The sequence below is a fragment of the Malaclemys terrapin genome, chromosome 7 (assembly GCF_027887155.1).
Source record: "Malaclemys terrapin pileata isolate rMalTer1 chromosome 7, rMalTer1.hap1, whole genome shotgun sequence".
NCBI lineage: Eukaryota > Metazoa > Chordata > Testudines > Emydidae > Malaclemys > Malaclemys terrapin.
Genome location: NC_071511.1, coordinates 104,827,282 through 104,834,580, shown reverse-complemented (window position 1 = coordinate 104,834,580; position 7,299 = coordinate 104,827,282).

The window sequence follows — 7,299 nt, the reverse complement described above, 5'->3', positions numbered from 1 at the left end:
CTCTACTAGCCACTGGGGATGTGGCAGAGGACAGTAGACTGCTTGGGAGTCCTGGAAAGACTTTGTTATATCTACCCTGGAAAGGGGGAACATGTATGGTGACCTGGCTGGAGGGCCGAATCATGAGAAGGAATCTGTGGTTCCTGGAAAAAGGGGGAGCCACACAGCAAGAAGATGACAGGAGAGACTGTCAGGGGAGGGCGCAACACCTGGTAGAGCTGATCCCCAGGACTTCCAGGAGGAGGCGCCACTAGTGGTGAGTGAATCCCATGACAACTCCCCTTCACAGATTTCTCCTCCCCTGGAAAGCCAGCCTGCAAGGCTTTGGCTATTTGCTACTGCTCAGCAGAAGGGTGATGCTGGTGTCAGAGCAGGACACAAGTGTTGGCAGAAGGCACCTCCGGTATTTTCTTGAAGAAAAAAACATTAAAATGCAAGATATAGTTCCAAGGTGGAACACTGCAGGGAGCTGTTCACTGTCTCCCCCATCCGCACGGTTCTGGGAAGTCTGAGAGCGAATGGGGAAAACATGAGGTCTAATGAGATAACTGGGTGCTTTCCCCCTTTATTTGGAAAACTATTAGTCTGGGCAAGCCAATCCAATGGGGTTGAGGGCAAATCAAAATTAGCAAGAGTTCTGTATAGAGACAGGAACCTTGCCCAGGGAAGTTGTATGGACTAGGACAAATGAGAGTTTTTGTTATGGCAATAAAGCTTCCAAAGTACCAGTATCATCCTCTCTCAATTCCCGTCCAATCTGAGGGCAACACCTCAAATGTTGTGACATTCAGGCTGAAGACTGCAGACTTAACAGTCGGTCTGACTCTTTTTGGAAAGCATTCCTTGGGAGTGTTTGCACCAAAATGCACCCCAGTGATGCCATAATGCCAGGGGCGGCTCTATGTATTTTGCCGCCCCAAGCACGGCAGTCAGGCAGCCTTTGGCGGCACGCCTGCGGGAGGTCCGCTGGTAACGTGGATTTGGCGGCATGCCTGCGGGAGGTCCGCCGGTCACGCGCCTTTGGCGTACCCGCTGCCGAATTGCCACCGAAGCCGCAGGACCGGCGGACCTCTTGCAGGCATGCTGCCAAAGGCAGCCTGACTGCCGCCCTCGCAGCAACCAGCAGGCCGCCCCAGGCATGTGGCAGATGCAGCAACTTTGACAGCAGGGATGAGATTGTCAAGATGTCACCACAGAGCACTGCTGCCATCAGAAGCAATGGAGAAGCCTCCTCATAACAAAGGTGCCATGGGGAGAGTGGTTGAAGGGGTTGCTTTAAGAAGCTTATTGCGCCAAATAAACTCGCTTGCATAACTTACAGATCATGGTATGTTACATAGATGGGGCCTCATCTGGGATTTGGACTTTTAGGGCCTCAGCTGTTTAAGATGAGATTTGTCTATCCAGAGGAAGTATGTAACCTACAGGTCAGTGCACATTACACATCCCATTCCGTGCCTCATCCAGTGACAGCTCTCAGCTTGAGAACCTGGCTCTTTAGCTCAAGCTGTAGCAACTCATGAATCTAGCACTGGAGGTCCTTGGTGTTGCCCAGGATAGCAGGCACCATAAGCTGAGAGATCCCTTTCAGGGTTGTCCATCACTATTATATCAGTCAGCTTGGTAGAGTATCTCATCTTGAGGAATACTAGTATTCCTGCAGCATGAGATTGTAACAGTCTTGTATCAGAGTCTTGGGTTTTTTTTTTTTAAATATAGTCACAGTGAAAATTACATAAAGTAATTTTAAAATTGATCTGTTAACATTAGCCCTTGGCATATTATGTCTTTTTGTGTGCATAAGCATATGTTTTCACCAGAACTTACAAGCTCAACTTTAAACATGACACACAACTTTAAACATGAATGATAAACATTAGGGAGGAGATGAGCTGTGGGATGATGAATGGCAAAGATAACTGCAATAAGATTGCAAGCTTACTCATTTAAGGGACATTCACATTTTGATGGATCTGATTAATTGTCTGTCTTGTACAAATCGGGGAGTGAGTCACAAGAGGAGACTGGTGAAAAGTGACATTGCTAAATAAAGGACCATAAGCTAGCAAATATGGTTCACCATAATTTATTAAAAGAGCAAACAGCTTGCTGCAGTAGTAGGTGAAGGCATTGTTGTAGTTCTTTGCATAGTTATTTAGGCTGATTTATATTTAAGGGGCTATCAAAGTGATTTCACATTGTAAAGGGACATTTAGAGAAAGGGTTAAAATTACTCACTTTGCCTCTGATCAACAGTACACCAGCTGATCTTGTCATTAGCAAATGACTAAACTATCTCCCTAAAGTCTCCACATTGCACACAAAGCTGCCCTGCTGTTTCTTCACCATTGAGAAAACTATTGTGTACTTTTCTTTCTTTACAGTGCTGCAAGGGAGACAGCCCTGCTGTAGTATGTTGTATGGGATCTCTTTCTTCCAGCTCTACAACTTCCAAAATCTGCAGCGTGCTAGCACTATTACTATTTATAAGAATTTTTCACTTTTAAAATGGTTCATAAACAGCCATCATGTTAGTGAAATTGTGTTTATTTTGATCATTGATTATTATACTTGGCAGTTTTCCAAGCAGCAGAGAATTTTAGATAGTGAGAGCTGGATCATTCTTTAGCATGGTTGTCCTTGGGTAACAGGCATTGGTTTTATTGACTAAATACTACTGTCTCTCACTCTCTCTGGAAAACAGCAAAGCTATGGTAGTCTTTTCCCTGTAATTATAAGATTAATGAGATCTTGTTATGCTGTGAAGTCGATGTCCCTATATTAAAAGTTGTTGTTACCTATTGGAGTGTTTTTATATTTATACATTTTATAGCTGTTAATGCTTAAGAGAACTGAAAGTTTCATGAGGCATCTAAGTTACTGATATCATCTTTGTCTCCATAGATAAGGATTCTGCAGTCATAGCATTTTTTTTGCACAATCCACCCAGGCTCACAGAACTGTGCAGGAAGATTATAATAATTCATTTAACAAAGTATTCATAGCCCTGTAGCGGGGTGGTTTTGGCAGTCCACAGGCATATTGGTTTGAGCCTTCAACTCTAACCTTTCTGATAGTTTACCCTCTGGATGTAGTTTTAGTTGGACTGGCCTCCTTGGCGTAACCCCTAGCCCTGCCCTCCTTGGGGCTGGGTAATAGCTTTGGGGTGGGTAAGGGGGACCCTGGCCCTTCCCCCTCCGCCAGGTCCCAGTTTAGGGCCTGAAAGTGAAAGTGTGTACTGCCCTAAGTTAGGCTGGCCCACTTGCTCACTTCCCCTGAGCCACTTCCTACCACAACTGCATCTCAGTTTGAGGTGTGGTCACAGTGGACTTAGTCTTTACTTCCAGACCTCCATAGCCTAGGCTGATGCCTGCAGCCTTCAAGCCCTTGCCCATGGTTCTCCCTCTCTCTTGGGGAGCATCTGGGGGTGAGGGGAGACTCAGTCAAGTCCCCTCAGGACAAACTTCCTCTCCTGTTGCTGCAGAGCAGTCCTCCTCCAGGCAATGGCCTCTTTCGTCTCTCCCACTCAGGGCTGCTGAAGCTCCATTGATTCTGGTCTTCTCCCAGAAGCACACTCAGCGGTGGCTGAGAGACCAAGCTTCCTTGGCCCAGTTCTGCACCAGCCCTTCCTCTGCCTCCCCCTTAGTGTGGGGTTTATAAAGTCTGTCACAAATCCTCATGGTTGTGAATAAAACTTTCAAAATGTGTGACAAACGGTGAAGCGCCGCTGCCTTCTTGAGTCTGCACAAAAACATGAAGCAATAGTGCTGAGAGGTCGGAGCTGTCCCATTTATTACTGTGTAGTGATGGATCTGAAACCCAATTACGGTAATTTAAATGTGTATTTTGTTAACTATTTCAATGCTGGTCATTTTAGTAGAAACATTTTGCTGACTTGTTTAACTGTCCGTTTTGGATACGGGGGTGGATATTAGGCAGGAGAAAGAGGGTGGTTGTTAGCAAGGGCTGGTGGGGCAGAATAGTAGGAGTTCCCGTCTCTATCCCTCAACAGTTCAAGTCACTCTGACTTAGCTGAGAAAGAAGAGAGGCATCAGTTCCCAGTGCAGAAAGTCTCAACAGTTTCCTGGGTGCCAAACCCACAAACTTGCCTGACAACATCCATTATGCAATACTGTGAAACATGACCTATGAGGGAAGATTAGACAAACCCAATTTTTTCAGTCTGGCAAAAGAAGACAGAGAGGGGACATAACAGTTTTCAAGTACATAAAAGGTTGTTACAAGGAGGAGAGAGAAAAATTGTTATCTTTAACCTCTGAGGATAGGACAAGGAGCAATGGTCTTAAATTGCAGCAAGGACAGTTTAGGTTGGACATTGGGAAAAACTTCCTAACTGTCGAGGTGGTTAAGCACTGGAGAAAATTGCCTAGGGATGTTGTGGAATCTCCATCATTGGTGGTGTTTAAGAGCAGGTTACACAAAAACCTGTCAGGGGTGGCCTAGATAATACTTGGTCCTGCTTTGAGCGCAGGGGACTGCATGCACAAAATTTGTCTCCCGCAGATTTCTTTACTTCCCTGCAGAAAAATGACTTTCTGACAGGGAAGCAAAGGGAAGTCACAAGAGCGGTCATGTGACCCTCCCCAGCAGTATGTTTTGGGTGCTCAGGGCAGCCTGCAGAAAGGTAAATTATTGTGGGGAAGGAGGTGGGACTGGGGAAGACCCGGCTGGTGGCTTTTACCCTGCGCCAGGCTCAGTTGCTAGTCCTATCTGGGCTGGGGAGGACCTACCCCCAGATTTCTCCCCCAGCTGCAGGAAGCTCTGTAAATCCCGCCCTCCCCCCCCCCCATACACACACTCACACTCTCACACTCTCTCTCTCTTCCTGTATCTATTGCTCCTCAGCTGCAGGGGGAGGGATCCCTCTACAGGGAGCTGCTCCCCCATCTGTCCAACCCCTGTGCATCCAGACCCCATCATACCCAGACCCTCCAGCTGAGCCTCACCCTCCACACGCACTCAGAACCCCCTCAATGAGCCTCACTCCCCCTGCACCTGGACCCCCCTGCAGAGTTCCATTACCGTTGCACCCAGAACACCTCAACAAGGCCCTGTGAATCCAGATTACCCCTGCACTCGGATCCTCCACTGAGCCGCCTGCCCACAGAACACTCAACCCACACCTGGATCCCCCCACACTAAGCCCCTCCACACTTGGATCCTGCCTTGCTGAGCCTGCCTGCCCACACCTGGTGCACCTGGCACAGAGGGGCAGGGCACTGGGGTGTTTCTGGGGCAGGCCCGGTCCTTGCACTGCGTCAGGGTTGGGTGCAGCCTCACCGCTGAGTCCGTGTCCTGGGTGGGGAGCTGCACAATGATCTCCCACCTCTGTGCAGCCAGTGGCCTGTGCTTCCCAATGCCATGCTGTTTATTTGACAATTTTTGCAGCATTTTAAAATATTGTGTGCAGAATGTTTAATTTTCTAGTGCAGTACTTTTAATTTTCTGGTGCAGAATGCCCTCAGGAATAACCAGAAGACCTCTCGAGGTCCCTTCCAGTCCTATGATTCTATGGATTGTTGATTTCACAGTATGCTGCAAATTAAAAAAATGTTTGGCAGACAAAAATTCAGTTTAATATGAGTAAATAACCCATGGAAAATTGACTATTATTCATTTTTATGTGTAATTCAACAAAAACGTTCCTCTGACGTGTGTGAAATCCACTTGACCCACCATGAAGCCTATGGTATGCATGCTCTACAAGGGTGGAGTGCCAAGGGGTTGTGGTGGTGGATGTGATGGAATCTGCAGCCGTTCCACCCCAGTTGTGCAGGAAGTGATGGCCAGTGGATACACTTAAACATGGATCCCATCAGCCCTCTCCTTGCCTGCACCTATCACATCTTTCCAGACTAGCCTGTAAAGGAGATCCATTCTACCTGTGTTAGCCCAACACAGCTATGATACAGGCTTAACTGGTGCAGAAGGTCTGACTTTACCTGACTCTGTTTGAGCATTCCCAGTGTACTTCAGAATTCAGTGCCAGATTGTAAAAGAAACCACGAGTTTTGCTGGAAGAATCTAGGTCATCTTCCTGCATAATACACAGGGCTTTCTCCAGAGATAAGCTACAGTGCAAACAATGCTTTGCATGCTTCCTGATCTCACTGTGATAAACATCAGCCAAATGACCTTTAAAGTTACAAGGGAATTCATCTTTAGGCTAGCTCAAGACTGGATCCCTCTTCTGACCTGACCAAACATTACTAATTGTGGAAAGCTATGCTGAACTGTTGGCAAGTGATAAATGTGCAGCTCCTTTATTTACAAAATTACTCACTCTGGTCTTCAGATAAGATGGACACTTGCTTTTATTTCAATAGCATGTCAGGCTGACAGTGCAAGCTTTTTCCTTTTCACCTAAGGCAAAACTGCCAGAATCTGTTCTCATTAAGAGGATAAATGTACCGAATACAGCTATATTCATTTTTAAGGTTGGCTGGTTGGCAATAGCCAAAACAATTTCTTTTTGCTATCCTAAAGGCTAAATGCAAGGTCATCCTGTGGCAGACTCTTTACTGCTGTAGTAGAAATAGATGTTAGATACATTCCTTTTATTAAGCTCTTTTATGGGCATGTATGTGTAATCCATCATCATCAGACAGTATTATTTTATAGCACCCAAAGGTTTACTAAGCACATCTTTAGTATCAAAGAGAAAGGCATGGTCCCTGTCCTGGATAGTTTCCTGGCTTGTTCGGTTCAGCATTGTGATGTACGTTAATTGCACTATTACCACAAAACACCACTGCACTATGTTCTATGGAAATAATGTGATGATAAACTCACAGCAGTGGCACTGGAAACCATGAGAGTTACCTGATAACTAACATAAATGTTGTTTCATGTAAATTCTTTACCACCAGATGCATTTTCCTAGTCTGCAGTGGTATGTAGCTATGTAACTTACGACTAGAAGTGGCAGGAAAATTACAATCAATACGTTTTCAGTGAAAAATGGGGCACAACAATTTATGCAAACAGTTTTCCATTTCCCCCCAACTCTGTGGTCTCTGAGGGAAACTTTACTTTTCTTTCATGCTTGTTTTCTTGTGTCCCATAATCTAAAAACATTCAGACAAAAAGTAAATGGTCTGCCTTTGTATGGAAAATCCTAACTGCCTGCTGCTAAAATTTGGATTTCTGCAACATTATAATTTTGATCTACATTTCAACCAGGTAAATAAATAAGTACCATGATTAAAGTTCAGGTCCAGGGCCAAATACTCATTCACATGAAGTTAGTGGCAAAACTGCCATTGGCCCATAGTCTCT